Genomic DNA, 19,086 nt, shown 5'->3' on the forward strand with positions numbered 1-19,086 from the left:
TCACGGGCCCAGCCGCTCCGCGGCATGTGGGATCTTCCCGGACCGGGGCACGAACCTGTGTCCCCTGCATCGGCAGGCGGCCCCCCAACTACTGCGCCACCAGGGAAGCCCCTATATTTACCTTTAATTAAAGTTGTTGTGAAACACAGTGTGCCCACCAGATAGCAGAAATACATAATGCATAAAATGCTCTGCATAAGGAGGTCACTGAGTCTTCATTTTCCATATGGCTTTCTGGGCAGTTTGGCTTTAAATGTGTTGGCAAGATTCCCGAACCCTCGTCACACATGGGATTTACAGAAAATTGAAGAGCTGGCTCTGGTTGTAGTTCCTTCAGGTTAAGAGAAAAGGAGTTAATATTATTGACTCCCCCACTGAAGAGAAGATAAAAAGACACTCCCTCAAGATATACGGTCATATTCTTTCCCTCCCTTTCCCATGTTGCCAATTTGGATTTCACAGAAGCGTGACTGGTCAACTTAGAGACACTCCCAGAGTAAAACAAAAGTACTCAAGAAGAAATCTCAGCATTTGACCTAAAACAAATCCCAACTCCTTTCTGGAATTAAGTTGAGTGCTAGGTTCCTGGAGGATGAGGCTGATTTATGCTTTTTTTTTTTATTATTCTTTTTTTTTCAGGAGTCAATTACTGCAAAGAAGCAGTTTCATGATCTTTGCTGAGAACCGACGCCTGGCTTTCCTTCCTCTGCCTTTGCTCAAACTTTTAGGCTCCGGTTTGGGACCCCTCTTCCCTCTCGTCTCACACAGCCTGGAGCCATCCCACGTGCTCCCACTTCTCCTTCTCCAGGACTATTTACCTGAGCTCCATCACTCCTGGGACCTATTCTCTCAGTAGTGCTAAGGCCCCCCCCTTTCCTCATATATCTGTTCCCACGTGTCCCAGCCCTCCCCTCAGAAATTCAGTGCCATGCTGACTCCAGAATTACACACCAAAAAAGCTTTACTCTGAAAATCAATTACATAACTTGGACCAATTGTAGTGTTTAAATGATGGGGTAGGGAGGGAAAAGGATAGTTTAAAAAAAGAAAGGAGGGTATGTTTTCCCTTCTGACACACTTTCAACCTGTTTCTTTCTGCCCCCGGCAATAGAAACTTTACAAGTTTTTGATATGGGCTTCCCTGGTGGCGCAGTGGTTAAGAATCCGCCTGCCAGTGCAGGGGACACGGGTTCGAGCCCTGTTCCAGGGAGATCCCACATGCTGTGGAACAACTAAGCCCGTGCGCCACAACTACTGAGCCTGCGCTCTAGAGCCCGCGACTCACAACTACTGAGCCCACGTGCCACAACTACTGAGCCTGCGCTCTACAGCCCACGACTCACAACTACTGAGCCCATGCACCAGAACTACTGAAGCCTGTGCGCCTAGAGCCCGTGCTCCACAACAAGAGAAGCCACCGCACCGCAAGGAGGAGTAGCCCCACTCGCCGCAACTAGAGAAAGCCTGCGGGCAGCAACGAAGACCCAAGGCAGCCAGAAAAAAAGAAAAAGTTTTTGATACACTTTGTTTGCTTTAGGTGTGAGAAATATTCTACTGCCTTCTGAAGTAAGGGGAAATAAAGCAACCTGGAATTTACTGGTGGTAGCAAAGGAAAGGAGCTGACAAGAGGAAGACAGGGAGTCCTCGAGAGCACAGAAGCATCCCCAGGAGTGTAAACTGGTCAGAAATCTCCTTCACTCCATAATTCCAACCTTCCTTTCAAATCTACTATGTGGGACCACCCCCCCCCCCCCAGGGGCATAAGACCTGGAGAACTTCCTATTTCTACTACGGAGCTGGATGTGAAATAAAGGAGGGAGATGCATACCATACAGTTTCAGGGATACTGAGTTGGATAGGACTTTATGAAAATCCCACCACTATCATTATTTTCCTTAGAACATGTGTTTTTGAGTTTGGGTCAAACTTTAGTGTGCTTGAGCCAGGTGGCTTGGGTTTGAATCCCAGTTTTACCACTTTTGAGCTGCATGACCTTCAAAGTTTATGTAACCTCAGTTTTCACATTTATGAAATAGGGATAATGTTGCTATCTACTTCACAGCAAACATTTTCTGGCACTATATGAGACTGTTAAATTAAGACTATAAATACATATTTTGGAAGCTTTCTGAATATGTGTATAACTGCAAGCATGCAATTGTAGTCCACTCAGAAAAGAGGGACGGTTATCTATGCTAGGACTGTGGCAAAACAGGCAATGCTGATCATCGGAAAAGTCTTTAAACCATACAGTGCAGTTCCAGGATTGCAGGCCAACTCTGAATACCCATGTGGCTACCTCGTGCCTAAAGAGGGAGAAACTGGTGGCCAAGATTTACATTTGACAATGTCTCTTAGGAAATCTTGCTATAAAATGCAATTGACCACTTCTTTGAGAAGAATCAGAAAGGTAAATGTTCCAAAATGTTAACACAACTATTTGGAAACGGAAAAAAGGAATCAAGTAAGTGTTGTTGTTACGTTTCAAACTTTTAAAATACCCAATTAGGTTTTGTTTTGCTTTGCTTTGCTTTACAGAAGTAAACATTTGTTTGGGTGGCCACCTTAGAATCTGTTCTAGCACTGACTTTTGTCACAGCGTGCAAACATTTTCTTGCTTTGTATTTTCTCTGGGTAAACATACAGAGAATGTGATTTTCCATATGTACTCTGTCATTTGCATTGCTTTGGGGGCTTTGATTAGTCTGAGATATACAAGATCCCTAAGTCAGGATAAACCCAGCCACTAACTTTCTAAGTGATATTGAACTATTCCCTCTAGACATGCAATTTCTTTGTATTACAGATTTACCTCTCCTTAAAAAAAAATTTTTTTAAAAATACCATGATATGTTTCTCCTTATGTTTTTTATATTATTAAAGCAATAGTGGTTGCAAATTCAATTTAACATATTTCAGAAATAATTCTTAAACAACCTATACCTATACTCTGCTTAGTGCTGGAAGAAGAAAGAACCAGAAGATTAATGGCGCACTCATGAGACAGGGCAGAGGAAACTCCTGCCCTCCAGATCATCAAAACCAAAGACATGTACACAACTACCTATAATGTAGGCCAGACCACATAAATGTTAAGCAGTGCTTTAAAGTCTTCTGAAAAATAATGCCCTAACTAAACGAAATCACCCTGAACTCAGAGTACGAATGATGCTGTTATTACTTATTTCTACTGTCTTCCATCTATTTTATGGTGTTCTTTGATCCATTCTTTGCATTCTTCTTGTCTGAAAGTAATATTCTTGATATGTTTAATAAGGAGACCCCCTCCTTTGTTCCTAGATGCTTTGGCTGCTGACCAACAAAAGCCATCGAAAGACTTAATCCTCTGAGCCTGGCACCACATCAGTCTGGAAATAGTTTACATGCAGAGTCCTTTGGAGTAAATACTCATTAGAGGTTCCGTTGGCTTATTTGGTCACCCACATTTTGCAGTGGGTGGCCCAGTTGGTATCCTCATTATTTTATTTTCCACCCCTGAAAATAATCCAGATGTAGCAACCTGACACTACTCCCTTTGGTATTCTAAGTCCATTGTAATGGAGCGTCCATTCCTTTGTGATGCTAGTTAATAGGTTCAGAGAAGTAAGGGTCTCAGACTGGTCATGCCGTAATAAATTTTTTGCTTATACACCTTTTTTCAGCGCAACTCCTGAAATGCAATCTGAGTACTTCAAGAGTAATTCGCTAGTCATCTCGAACATGTGAGGATTTAGAGAACTGTCATCTCCCTTCCTCCCTCCCTCCTTCCCTTCCTCCCTCTCTCTCACTCTTTCTCTGCCCCCCCCCACCTCTCCACCCCATCTTTACATAAATGAACAAACCAGTTCCCAAGGTTTGAACTTTATCAAGGTTATTCACAAATTACAAAGTAGGACTCTTGCTTTTTCGCTTACTAGGTACATCTTTACTGCTTAGAGCTTCTTGGTTAGTACTTGGATCAGGGAAATGGAGTCTCTATACTGTCATCGTTCTGGGTTTAGCAGTGAAAGTTCTCAAGAAAGAACAATCAACTAATGTTTCTTGACTACGTATTAAGTGCAGAGCAAAGTAACATTAAAATACAAGGTGGTTGTTAAACATGCCTTCCTCTTGCCGAGCTTGTACTCTTGTAATAAGGCCAATGTAAGTAAGTTGGTACTTTCTTTCTCATGATTGTTATGATAAGCATATGCAAAATGCTTAGAATAATATCTACCAGATGGGGTATTTATTACTGTATGGATTAAAATAATAACATATATAAAGTTCTTAGAACAGTTGCTGGCTTTTTCTTATAGGTACCAACATCTCAGAAGCCATTGCATTCTTTTTATATGAATCAGCATCAGTTTTCAACAGGAAAACATTCAAAGTTTTTACTTTGAAAATTTATAAAACTCTTAAGATTTTTTTGTTAGTTTCTCCTTGGACGATAGGAAATGGAAAGGAGGTGTGATGTTGAAGGATGAGGGAGTGTGAGCATCTAATAGATGTCGGGCATTATACTGAAGGTTTGCATCCATTATCTCATTTAATACTCAAAATGACCATACAAGGTGCATATTGTTCTGTCTGTTGTACAAAAAGACTAAAACTTGGGCCAAAAAAAGCTAAATAAAGAGCCAGGATTTGAAGGCAAGTTCATCTGGCTCAAAAACTCACATTTTTCCCATTCCTTGAGTTCTGATTAGACTACTTAATATCATTTTTTCAAAGACAGGAAGAGTGTAGGAATCATCCTGTCATCTTGTGTAAAGTCATACAGTATCCTGGATGTTAACTGCTGCTAAGATTTAATAACTCTGGAAAAAAACAACCAGCAAGGTATCCTCCTGTGTACCATAAATAGGCCACTCCATGGTAAATTACACACTTGTGACTTATCCTAGAAGGAGCCCCATATCACTGTTGGACACTGCTGCTGACCAAAACCGTGAGGACTTGCACGTGTTCAGGATCTGCTCTGCTAAGTGTGTAACACACTCAGCAGATGCCATGTTGTTCAAAGACTTACTACCGACTTAAACTTGCTGCACTCGTGCACAGATGCAGTTTCTGTCTTTTCTCATACATCACAGTATCCAGGTGTTTGTTTCTTTGTTAAACCTAGACATTTAACCACATAAGACTTTTATAAATGGTCAAATAGATTCATAAGGGGACAATACATGAAACTAGTCACTTTACTACCACAAGTCTAAAATTACTCATCCACAAACCTACACATAAAATTTCATTTTGGTAGTTGTATTACAGTTTCTGCTACACCAATCTATATTACAGAAAGCTTCTCCCATATAGAATGCAGTAAGAGTTCTGGAATAAAATTTAAATTTTAACAACATAATTGCTATATAGCTATACATGTTTATTTTGTTTCACTATCAATGTGATTTGAAACTCAGCACATTCTGAGGCACTAGCAGTATTAATTTCAATTTAGACCATATGGTTGTATATCTGTAATATCTATACATCTACATATTTGCATATATAGGTATATACTTATAGATATATTTATGTTTATATGTATACACACATATATATAATCATGTTGTCAAAAATTAAGTTTAAATATTTAGTTTAAACTTCTTAACTTTTCAGCATGTTATATACTGACTATATTATATCTGCTTAAACATAAAGTGAAGCCAGTAGAACACATGTAATTTGACTTTTATTCAGCATTGCACTAGATATATCATCCCAGAAGTATAACGAGTAATAATTCTGTGAGTGGTGTTTTCTTTGACACAAGTAATATGACTTTTCTATTCTGAATGGTTCACTATGATTAAACAGAATAACTACATAATAAGTTCTTTATAAACAAGTTCATAGAACATTCATTTATTCATCAACAAACGTAAAAACAGACTCTATGTGTACAGGCAAATAAATGTACTGTGGTATTGTTGCTATTTTCAATAATGCTACTGATAGTAAATAGGTGCTGTGTGCCAGGTACCACAGTAGGCACTCGGGGAATGCAAAGATATATGAAGGGCAGTCTAAGCCATCATGAAGTTTATTATCTAATAATGTTAAATTTGCACTATACCAATTTTTTAAAAAATTCACATACCTGGTCTCCTTTTATCCTTAACAAAAACAACATGACATAAACATTATTATTGTTAAGTGACACGAGCAAGGATTCAATACAGGTCAGGACTCCAACTCCTGAACATGCTGCCCGATTGAAAAAAGCAACAGGTGAAAATGATCTGCTCATAATTTTGCTGATGCAAAATATATTGGAATGTATATTGTAATAATGGCTGGAATCAGAGTAAAGCAAAATTGTGCCCTGTGGATTCATAAAGGTATGGTCTGAATTCACTTTTTTAAGTAAATTGAAATACCAGTCAAATTATTGTGATTTCATGTTGACACATTAGTTAAGTATTTCTAGCCTTTCATTGGAAAAATAAAATTTTTTAAATAAAACATTACACTTTATTCATTATTCAGTCTAAAATCTTAAAAGCTATTACACAAATGGAAACAGTCTTCCATCCTCTTTAAAGCCTGAATCTTTGTTTGAATTCTTCTAGAAGCTGTTGTGAGTACAGGGTCAGGGTACAAATAGACATCTCTCCACTAGCATTCAAAATGCATTGCCATGCATTTTGTTCCCTTTGTATTTGAATCACCTACTTTTTAAACTATGTCAAACGGGTCTTTGTATCATTTCTGAAACAGAGGAGTCGTGTTTTCTCCCCACGCTGAGCCTTTCTTAGGGCCATCATTCCATTACCCTTTGCCTCCTCCATGGTCTTTGACTACTTGAAATCCTGTCTTCCTTTAAGGTTGGCTGCAAAGCCCAGCTTTACGATGTCACCTACCCATGCTTTTCCATGATTATTCCCAAGGGAAGGGACTGTGCCTCTTCACTGAACTCTTGTCATTTTTTACTTTCATGTATCATTCATTCTCTTTATATGACACTTGTTTATGTATATTCTTATCTCCTCAGCTAAATTATAAATTCTTGGAAATCAAAACCTATGAAGTTTTTTTCTTCGGGATTATAGCAGCAACTAGCACAATGGTGGTATATGCAATAAATATTGGGCAAATCAATAAAATAGTGTCAATGAATCAAAACATATCACTCTAATGACACATTTTGTAATTCTGTTTTCACAGTCAACACAACTAATATTTGAAGGTTTGAAGTATTTCAGTGTATGACAATGATAAAACCTTATAAAATGGCATTCATTCTAATCCGTGATTATTTAATCTATTTACTTGTCTTCTTCCTCCGTCACTAGGATAAAACCTCTATGAAAGCAAAGACCTGTCTATTTTGTGTAACATATTATTCCCAGTTATTTATTAACTATTCACAGGAGGAAGGAGAGAGGGAAGGAGGGAGGAAAGAAGGAATGTATAGGATCTATTTGCATAAATTACTGCTCTCAGCACCACTTTTGCTAACTACAAAGTCACCTGTGCCTCATTCCCAAGTTCCTGGTGCTCCTAATACACCAGAACAGAAATAAATCCAGATGAACTGAGGCTGCTGAGTACCTTGTACAACAAAGAGAGGACTGGAATGTTTTACCTGTCTCCATCTCTCTTTTGCTTATTAATTAACATGATGATTATGAAAGTACAAAAATGGGCTAGCAAAATGCTGATTTAGGTGTTTTATAAATATATAGGAGAATATAAATTTGTGCCTTCCATATATACAGTCATCAAACTTCATAGCATGAAGGTGCCCAAACTTCTGTTTACAGAAAGAAAAACAGCTACAGTGAAGATACTGTTGATAACGTAAAGCAGTGGCCAAAAAGAGTAAGAGGACGGGAGGGAGGGGGGAAGGAAGGAAGAAAACGGCATTATTTCAGGGTTACTTAAAAAATTTGATGGAGAAAGGATACTCTTTTCAACAAATGGTGCAAAAGCAATTGGTTATCCATAAGGGAAATAATAATAATCTTGACCTAAATTGTATACCTTATACAAAAATTCACTCAAAATAAATCATGGGTTTAAGTGTAAATGTAAAACTATAAAATTTTTAGAAAAAAAAAAGGAGGAGAAAACTGTGGGATCTAGGACTAAGCAAAGAGTTCTTAGACCCGACACACAAAAAATATTATCCACAAAAAGAAAAAATGATAAATCAGACTTCATCAAAATTTAAAACTTTTGCTCTATGAAAGATGCTGTTAGAAGGATTAAAAGACAGTGACAGAGTAGTAGAAAATGTTTGCAAACTACATCTCTGACAAAGGTCTAGTATGTAGAATATGCAAAGAGCTCTCAAAAGTCAACAGTAAAAAAGCAAACAATACATCTAGAAAGTAGGCAAAAGACACGCAGGGATATTTCACCTAAGAAGGTATATAAATTGGCAAAATGCATCTGAAAAGATGTTCAACGTCATTGGTTATTAGGGAAATGCAGATTAAAACCACAATGAGATAGCAATACACACCTATCAGAATGATTAACATTTTTAAAAATATTAGTGACAACACCAAATTTTGGTGAGGATGCAGAGAAACTGGATCACTCACACTGGTGATGGGAATTAAAATGCATAGTAGTCTGGAGAACAGTTTGGCATTTTCTTGAAAAACAAAAATGTAACTATCACACAAACCAACAATTGCACTCCTGGACTTTCATCCCAGAGAAATTAAGATTTCTGTTCATACAAAATCCTATGCACAGATGCTTATATATTCTTTTTTTTAAATTGCAGTAAAATATACATAACATAAAATTTACCATTTTTAAGTGTACAATTCACTAGCATTAAGAACATTCACAATATTGTGCAACCGTCGCCGCTATCCATTTCCAGAACTTCTTCATTATTCCAAACAGAAACTTCATGCTCATTAAATAGCTCCCCATTTCTCTCTTTCCTTCAGCCTCTCATAACCTCTATGCTACTTTCTGTCTCTGTGAATTTGCCTATTCTTGGTAATTCATATAAGTGAAATCACACAATGTGTCCTTTTGTGTCTGACTTATTTCACTTAGCATAATGCTTTCAAGGTACATCCATGTGGCAGCATATACAGAATTTCATTCCTTTTTAAGACCGAATAATATTCCATGCTTATATATATATACCACATTTTGTTTATCCATTTATCTGTTGATGTGCATTTGAGTTGTTTCTGCCTTTTGGTTATTGTGAATAATGCTGCTATGAACGTTGGTATGCAAGCTTCTGTAGCAACTTTATTCTTAATAGACAAAAATTGAAAACAAACCCAAATGTCTTTCAACAGGTGAATAGTTGAACAAACTGGCGTATCCATACAATGGAATACTACTCAGCAATAAAATGGATGAACTGTTGATACACATAACAGCTTGAATGAAGTTTCAGAAAATTATACTGAGTGAGAAAAGCCAATCTCCAAAGATTATATACTGTATGACTCCATTTATGGAACATTCTTGAAATGACAGAATTAGGGCAAGAGAGAAGTAGATGTGACTATAAAAGGGAACATGGTAGGTCCCTGTGGAATGGAAATGTTCTATACCTTGACCTACATCAATGTCATTATCCTGGTTGTGATATTGTACTATAGTTTTGCAAGTTGTTACCACTGGGAGAAACTGGGCAAAGAGTACAGCAAATCTATGATATTTATTACGACTGTTTGTGAATCTATAATTATCACAAAACACTTAAGTAAAGAAAGAAAGGAAGAAAGGGAGGGGGGGGAGAGGAAGGAAAGAAGGAAGTGAGGAAGGTGGGAGGGAATGAGGAAGGAAAGGAATCTCACTCAGATATTCAAATATACAATACAAAATCCACCTGAGTCTTTGATCAGGACTCAGTTTAGATCCCAGCTGATGCTGGATTAGAAAGCAGCCAAGATGGTAGAGCAGAAAGACCCTGTGCTCACCTCCTCTCACGAGTGCGTCAAAATCACAACTATCTGCAGAATAACCATTGATGATAAAGACTGGAACCTACCAGAAAAGATCTTCTACAACTAGAGACATAAAGAAGGGACCAGAACGAGGTGGGTTCTGGCTCCAGAAGATCTGGCACCAGGGGGTCTGGCACCAGGAAGATGAGCCCCCAGAGCATTTGGCATTGAAGGCCAACAGGTCTTAACTGCAGGAGCCCCACAGGACTGGGGGAAATAGAGACTTCACTCTTAAAGGGTACACACAAAATCTCATGCACACCAGGACACAGAGAGAAATCAGTAATTTGATAGGAGCCTGCACCAGACTTACCTGCTGGTCTTAGAGAGTCTCCTGGAGAGGTGTGTGTGGCAGGGCTGCAGCTCACCTGTGGGACATAGACACTGGTGGGAGACATATTGGGGAACATTCAAATGCGAGAACACTCCTGGCAGCTGACATATTGGCTCGTTAGTGCCAAGACCTGACCCCACTGAACAGCCTGTAGAGTCCAGTGCTGGGACACCTCAGTCAAACAACTAACTGGGTGGGGACATGGTCCCTCCCATCAGCAGACTGGCTGCCTAAAGATTGAAGAGCCCACAGCTGCCTCCAGACATGCCCCTAGACATGGCCCAGCCCACCAGAGGGCTAAGACCCAGCTCCACCCATCAGTGGGCAGGCACCCTCCCGACAGGAAGCCTGCGTAAGCCTCTAGACCAGCCTCACCCACCGGGGGCAGACACCAGAAGCAAGAAAACTATGATCCTGCAACACAGGCCAGAACATACCCTGGGACTAGCTGGGCCCTGGCCCACCTCACAACCTTCGGGACACCCCAGACCTCATACCCAACTGTGTCAGGAACCCCCCACCCCAACCAGCTGAAGCAAGCTCTGGGATCCCTGGGTCCTGTAGCCAGACTCCAGGAACCAGCTCTGCCTGCCAGTAGACTGGCACTAGAATCCCACCTTCTGGCTTCCCCTGCCAGTGGGTGGGCAACACCCCTGCCAGTGGGCCTTCGGGCACCCTGACTCTGCCCACTGGTGAGCGAGCACTAGCCCTAGGGCCCCCTAGGGTTCTGCAATCAGCCACCTTGTAACCAGACTCTGCGAAACAGCAGCCAACAGCAACCATACAGGACAGGCCTGGCAACCGACCAGACTAGGAGCCAACCAGGCCTGTCAGCCTGCCCACAAAGTCAGCCTGCCACCACAGAAGGGCCCACACATCTTAGAGGAAAACCCTAGAACCTGGGTGACCAGAGGGGAGTGCACCTCCTACAGAGGGCCACTTCGCCAAGGTCGAGAAATGTAACCGACCTGCCACATAGATAAAACTACCAATAGCAACTTAGACAAAATGAGGTGGCAGAGGAATATGTTCCAGATGAAGGAACAAAATAAAACCCCAGAACAGCTAAGTGAAGTGGAGGGAGGCAGTCTACCCAAGAAAGAGTTCAGAATAAGCATTGTAAAGATGATCAAAGAACTTGGGAAGAGAACGAATGTACAGAGCCAGAAGTTAGAATTTTTTAACAAAGAAAATATAAAGAACAATCAGAGAGGACAAATACAATCATTGAAATGAAAAATACACTGAAAGGAATCAATAGATCCCAGTTAGCCAAGCTTCCTCCACATTGCCCCCTAATGGTAGCTCAGAGTCACTGTGTGAATGTTAAGATATTTCCAGAATAGAAAGGGTGATTTCAATATCAAGAGTGTACTGCACACAGTACAATTATAAAATGGCGCAATTTAAAATTTCCTTCAACCCATATTTATTTGCAGAAGTCCCTGAAAACTTTTGACAGGCATTATATCTTGACACTATGTAGTAGTGCAGCAGGAGTTTCTCTTACTAGAGATGTGTTATAGAAGTAGAGGGCATTCTCTGGTTCCGCTTGATATTGAATGAATATTTTGATTTTTACTAAAAATTTCCAATGAGGGAAACAACTTCGAGTCTTATGTTAATTGTTTGAGGCCTTGCTTTAAGTGTGCTAATCATTTAGTTTTAATGGAAGACATTATTGTGAAGTGAAAGCAGAAGTTTGAAAAAAAATAATACAGTTGGTTCCTTTTAAGTTCCTGGCACTTTCGTTCAGTCCACAAGCAATTTCAGGCCAAGTGTAAATAGAATCTCTCCTAATGTTCTTTAAAAAGTTACAAATTTCAATGTAGATTCGCAGTCTTAGTGTGGGATAGCAGTTTACCACAGAATATTTTCCTCTGTAGACCGATAGTTCAGGGAAGTGTTCTAGACTTTCTGTTTGCACATAGCTGGAAAGACTTATTCTCTCTCTCTCACACACACACACCCCCCCATCAATGAACCCACGTCAGAAGAGTCTACAGTCTCTCTAATTTGAAGCAGCTGGTGCATTCTAAATATGGAGAGCCCAAGCTTCTAGAATCATCAGTACCATCATTAAGAATCAGAATCCTTGATTTAAATGTTCTTTATTATTCTCTTTATAGGGGAATTTTCATCACATGGCTGTTAGCTCTTCCCCTATTGTTCCGAGACTGTCATGCATAAATGTCAACAAGAGTGTATTTCATTCATACTCTAAAATTAAATCCTTTATCCCACAATTAGCCATAATCACGACCACATATGACTATGATTTACCATAACTAAAATAGATGGCGTGGGATTTATTGTTGGCTTATGTTTGAAAAAGTGAAGGCAGATTTTTTAATTAAATAATTGCATGCTATCTATTTGGGACATAATTACTACTTATTTTGTTTTCCATATATATCTATCTAGTTAGCAAATTGTTACAATACCCCCGTTAGTAAAATCTAAGGGACTGCTCTGTTTGTGTGCGTGTGTGTTTAAAATATGCTCTGAGAGCATAATGAGAAGAATAAACTAAATTATGAATTTTTTCTTATTGATAATTTTTAAAAATTATCTTTATTGACAATTTATATGTACTGTTACTGTGTGTACCTATGTCAGTGATCTCATTTGAACAGCATAATGACTCTACAAGCCAAGAGAATATAAAATACTTCATTTCTTTTGCTTGTCCGGCACCCATATCCCTTTCCTTGGTAATACCACCCTGATGTTTTATTTAAGAAATCAGCCTCCCTCATTTACTACAGTTTGTCAGTGGGGGCACCCTTCCTTCTCCTGCCCTCCCTTCATCAAGGAAAGGAAGGCAGGACCTCAACTAGGCCGCTCAGACTCTTTCTGGGAATTTGCATCTTGAGTAAAAAAGCCAAAGGATGAAATTTTGTAAGAGGTCTTTTATTTTGGCTGAGGTGCCCTAATAAGGCCCCAAAGGTCTTGTTTTCTAGAGCCCTGGAGTGCCATGGGTTCATGCTCTTCTGAGGCTCAGTTCATTCCTTCATTTGATTATTTCAGCTTTCTCATATCCTTACAATAAATTCCTTTTTAAAAAAGTATTTTGTATACGTTGCTTAAGAGTTGGTTTCTGTTGCTTATACCTGAAGAACTCTAACTGCTATGCTGTTACCCTCTTGCAGACAAGGAAATTGAGGTGTAGAGAGGTATAGGAACTAGGCCACAGTCATACAGCATCTAGATAACACAGCTGAACTCTGGTCTGCCTGCTTCCAAGCTCTCTTTTAATCCCCAGGTAACACTGCCTGTGTTTTCAGTTTCAAAAGAGTTTAGATGAGAGCATCTCTAGATGGTCACACAGTCATATTAGATCAGACCAAAACTATAAAATGGATAAAGGAAGGAGCATCCCTTTCTTTGTTACATTTAATCAGATAGTCACTATTTATTATGCACCCAAAGAATTCCTTGCACTAAATAAGGAGTACAAAACCATGACCAATTTTGCAGTGATTCTGGCAGTTCTGTAATTCCCTTTTTAGTGTTTAATGTCACACAGCTGTGCACAGTTCCAGAATTAACATGGGTTCAAGTACAGTCCCTACCTGCATTTAAAAACACCCATTTAGCTAGGGAGGATACAGTGAAGTCCAAAGCAACAACTGCTAACATGTGTGTAAACATCACTTTAAAACTCCCATGAAGAATTACAGAGTAGGTCAGAGTCAAATGCAGGAGGATCAAATTATGCATAGATTGAAAATAAGAATGGGAGGCAGCACTATGATGTTTTCAACCCCAAGCTCAAGGACCTTCGTCCCTTTTGTGATTTGGGTACAGTTTACATCTCTGAGCCTCTCTTTACATCCTCATCCTTTCCCAGTGTCATTAAAGGGAAGCAAGACTGTCTAATGGTCCACGTAGCACTCTGATTAAGGATGGGGTGAGACTGCGCTGGGGTTGGCGGTGGGCTCAGCAGAACGCAGGCTGCCCAGACCAGCTTGATTTATCCCACCAAACCTCTGTCTCTGCCTTCCTGCAAGTGACCTGACGAGCCTCCGCTAGAAGCTCCTTTTCATGGAAGTTTTGTGAGCTATGGTCTTTTCTAGGTCTGTTTGAAAGTGTTACCCGTGGGGCTGCGGAAGAAACGGAATGTGGTCTGGGAGATTGGATAATCTATCAAAAAATTTTCTGGCATCTGATAGCTACTTAACAATATTAATACTTCCTTCCATTCCGGAAACATTTTTGAGGATTACTCTTCTAGAGCACACTGTAAAAATTGTTTAGGAAACATTAAAAGCCAAGTGTCGCCAAGCTAATAGTGCCCACTGAATATATGTATCCCCCCAAAGAAGCCTATTTTTTTTCTCTTTAAAAACAGTGGTGATTTAACTCACAGAAATAAAATTAGTCACAGTTTTTTGGTTTTGGGTTTTATTTTGGTTTTAGTGGAATCAGTTAAGGTTCCACCAGTCAAAACTGATGGCATATTTAAGCTGTGTATTTGAAGAGTATAAAGGGGCTATTTACAGTAGTGTGGGCAAGATTTACAGCAGGAATGTCCATTAGTGAGAGCCACATACTAATTTAGGATTTTCTGTTAACCGCGTTAAAAAAGTGAAAAGAAACAGGCAAAATTAATCTTAATGATATACTTAGTTTAACCCAACCTATCCAAAATATTATTTTAATATGCAATAAATATAAAAAAAGTTTAGTAAGTTTTTTTTTTCATAGTAAGTCATTGAAGGACTTCCCCGGTGGCGCAGTAGTTAAGAATCCATCTGCAAATGCAGGGGACACAGGTTCGAGCGCTCTGTATCTTTCCAAATGCAACCCATTAATGAGGTTCCTCATTGGGGCTCACACTTTTGAAGGCTTCATAACCATTCATTCTACATCCTCAGCTTCAAACCCTGAACTCCAGTGATAGTTCATTCCCTTACTCATTTTGCCACTTGGATCCTCTAACTCCAGTTGTTTCCACCGCCAACCTTGCATGCCTCCTTTTGGTCTCTGTCCTGATGCTAAACTCTAAATTGATCCCATGGAGCCAGAAAGGTGACGGGATTTTGAATCTAAATCACTTGCTAAACCTTTCCCCAGAGTCCTGAGTTAAGCAGCAGGCTGTGAAATACCAACAATTTTCACAAGCAAATGTAACAAGATTACCTCTGCTTGAACAGATTTACCCTGTTATCATCAGTTACATTCATGGTGCTAGTCTGCCCTAAGCCACGGAATCACCAGATCATTAGATGAAAGATTTGCATTAGAAAATAGCAGAAATGCTCAAAGGTTTGGGTCGAGTGCCAACCTGTAGTTAAGCGCCAGACTTTCCCTCTATGTATTTCTGCATTGGCAAACAACTTTCTGATTGGCACGTGGAATGCAGCTTTGCTCACCTGAGCCCAGTGTCCCTGGTGTGGTCTATAGAATCACTGGAGTAAAACCCCTCTCCACGGGCTGCCCCCCTCCCCACCTCCTAGCCATTAAAGATTTGCCCATGGCTTTGCTTCTGAATTCAGGCTATTACTGAAGATCTGGAACAGCAATCCTCAATCTGTACTCTGTGGCATGTTAATAGGTGTTAGTGGCGATAGTATATATTAAAATAAATTTTGAATATTCTGGCTAGAACAAAGATAAGTTTCTTTACTGCAGAAATTCTCAGAGCCTTTACTAGGCTAATGTGAACTATGAATCATTAAAAAGAGAATACAGTAGGTAGCATTTACACACATATTTGAGTAGAAAAATCTCCTCCCGACCCCCACTTAACTCTGGCCCCAGAACATGAGAATTTACCTCATAGGGTTGCTGTGAAGGTGGAATTGAGATACTGCATGGAAAGCACTTAAAACAGTGCCTGGGCTTCCCTGGTGGCGCAGTGGTTGAGAGTCCGCCTGCCGATGCAGGGGACACGGGTTTGTGCCCCGGTCCGGGAGGATCCCACATGCCGCGGAGCGGCTGGCCCGTGAGCCATGGCCGCTGAGCCTGCGCGTCTGGAGCCTGTGCTCCGCAACGGGAGGGGCCACAGCAGTGAGAGGCCCGCGTACCGGGAAAAAAAAAAAAAAAAAAAAAAGTGCCTGACAGGTGAAAGCTCTTTGGGCTTATTGCTATCATTGTTATCACATAGCTGTTTCAATGAGACCTCACCAGGTGTTCCTGTGCCCTCTGAGAAAGAAAGAGTTGCATATGGATTGAATGGGGATCCTTTCAGGAGCTATGGATATCTCATATAGATACTGCACAGAACCAGTATGGATCTCTCTTTGGGTTCCTTTCAATCAGAAAACGGTTCAAGTGCAAAGAAGTTTATTCTTTTCCGTTCTTCCCAAAGCCTGGCTAAGCAGGGTTCAATTCAATAGCATGGAGTAGCAAGGGTTCAGAGCATGGCCTTCAGAATCTTAAATCTTGACTCTTCCATTGGTGAGCATGTACCCTTTGGGCAAACTGATTAAAGGAGCAATGCCCAAAAATCTGTAAAATTTTTAAGATAATGTTTCTCTCTCTGGTTGTTGTCAGTAATTCAAGAGATTGTGTCTATGAAGTACTTAGCCCATGCCTGATACATGGTAAGATACGCTCAGTAAATGGAGGTTCCTAATCATTCTACTAACAGACTAATTTCTCTAATTTATTTACACGTGAAATTCTAGTTAACTCTGCCCACGTAATCATTGCCACAGTGTCTGTGAGGACCAATTTGCCTCACACCTGATCGATATTTAGTAAATATATTGGCCACTTGGATTGGTGACTGATTAGATTGCTGGATTAGGCCCATGAAGCCTCTTGGGTAACTCCGTGATGTTAGGAATTGAAGGGGAATGCCATGTAAGCTCTCAGGGATCACTGCTCCGGGCAGGATTTCTTTGAAATCTCTGAAGTAATTCTGGTGCCCCTTTATTTTTTAAAACCTATAAATTTCTAATATCATAAAGATTTTTAGTTCCTAGGTAAAATAAAAAGTATTCCCAAGTTCATTGATTAGGAAGGTTGTGAATAATATCAAAGTTATTCACAATCCAGTGGTCGGAAGCTCTGGGAAAAATAATTTTAATTTTAGATGTTTCATGCAACACTGCGAATGTTCTCTCTCCTGTTTGGGCAGGGAGAAAACTGGCAAGCATTGTGAGATGGGGAATTTATGGGAATTAATGGAAATGTTGCGGCTGACCAACAAAGGAACTTCCCCAGCCAAAATCAAAACAAAGATATTAACTTGGAAGGGGGAAAAAAGGCGGCAGCATAATAATATCATGCATTGAAACCTTATCTAGTGGTTGAAGTGATTTGGTTTGAAGAACTTAAAGAGCATTTTGTGGTTTATGGAAACGGCCAGCAGACACTATATTTAGCAGCCTCTCCACTATTAAGTTCTCATACCTTCCTCTCCTCTCACCAAGTGGGGCCATTTAGCTTCCTTTATCCCCGGATTGTTACCAACCTAAGACCTCATGAGGATAAAAGCCAAGCTATGAGTTTGCCATGCAATGCCCTTGCATTGCAGACTACTTCCAAAGACCAATGTGGCCACAACAGATCTGAAGGTTTGCTTACACTCACTTAAGATAAATTTTCTGAGTTCATTTACACAATTTCAGTCCAAGTTTTAGACAGATCCATCCCTCTTCCCAAACCATCTCCCTCTCTCTCTGTCTCTCTCTCTTTCTCACACACACACACACAGACTCACTCACAGATGATCCTCATAACAAGTTCACAATTAAAGTTTATAATAATTCTGAATTAGATAAGAGTGGGTTATACTGAGTGAACCAGATATTGCAGAAGAAAAATAATTTGAAGGTTAGAGACCAATTCTTTTTCTCTTATAATTCAGCACCATGACTTTCTTGTGTAAATAATAGGAAAGCTACCAGGGAAGAAGACACTTTGCTAAGGAAATTACCAAATTAACCCTTTCGTGGCTACCACTCGCCCCATCTGGCCCCCAGCTGCTCTCCTTTGAAGTCCCAGTGATCCTCTGAGGACCGTCTTGCTGACTGACACAAGAGCTGACACAAGAGCAAGTACTACAAGGGCTCTTGTTTGGCCAACACATGGACACATGCAGTTAACTGCTCAAACAGCTTAAGACAGTAGGAGTTATTTCCTCATTTATTTTTCTAGTAAAATATGTTGTTATTCTACCATGGAAAATTTCTCAGGATTGGTATATTATTTTATAAAAAAACCTGGCTTCATTTGTTATAGATAATGTTATTAATACTATAATATTATAATACTATTATAATTAGTACATTAACAGTACTAATTATATGTAAACTAAAATTATTACCTAAAATATTAATTTCCTATAATCCAATTTGTTCTTTTTTGTTTCCAGAATTTCATAACATTAAATATCATATTGAGATTCATTATAGTCCTAATGTCATTTTCTAAGACAACGTTTTTGAGAATTAACAAGTCAGCAATTAAAATGTATAGTATTTTTGTTAATCCTTTTATTTCACTTTTCTTTAGCTATAGACATTATTGTAAATATATTGACCAGAGTTCTGAAATTCTTTTTCCTACTTCAAGTACTTTATATAAAAATTTATAATTTAAAATTAAACTTTACTCAGAAATTTCACCAGTGTTCCACTCATTGACCTTTTTTTCACTTTCAGATTAGATAAAAGCCTCAATGGATGTTCTGTTATTTTTCATGAAATAAGAATGAATGAATTCATTTTCCTCTTGCTTATTCACGTTTTGCTGAAGAAATTTTTTAAAAATAAATTCATCAATACGAATTTTCACGAGCCTACATAATGTAGGAGAGAAAACAAATCATTCTCACGTGCAGAATAAGGTCACTATGGAACGGGATTCTATGTACCT

At 39.5% G+C, this 19,086-nt stretch overlaps 1 protein-coding gene and 1 non-coding gene across 2 annotated transcripts in view; one reads left to right on the forward strand and one right to left on the reverse strand.

The window, feature by feature from the left end:
* The window catches only part of DKK2 (dickkopf WNT signaling pathway inhibitor 2), a 101,893-nt gene that overhangs the window by 44,010 nt on the left and 38,797 nt on the right, over nt 1-19,086 (reverse strand). The gene's annotated exons all lie outside the window — the stretch shown is intronic.
* Nucleotides 11,792-11,907, forward strand: LOC117201251 (U5 spliceosomal RNA). Its single transcript, XR_004483252.1, has one exon. It is a non-coding gene; the product is annotated as a U5 spliceosomal RNA (small nuclear RNA).

The sequence above is a fragment of the Orcinus orca genome, chromosome 4, assembly GCF_937001465.1.
Source record: "Orcinus orca chromosome 4, mOrcOrc1.1, whole genome shotgun sequence".
NCBI lineage: Eukaryota > Metazoa > Chordata > Mammalia > Artiodactyla > Delphinidae > Orcinus > Orcinus orca.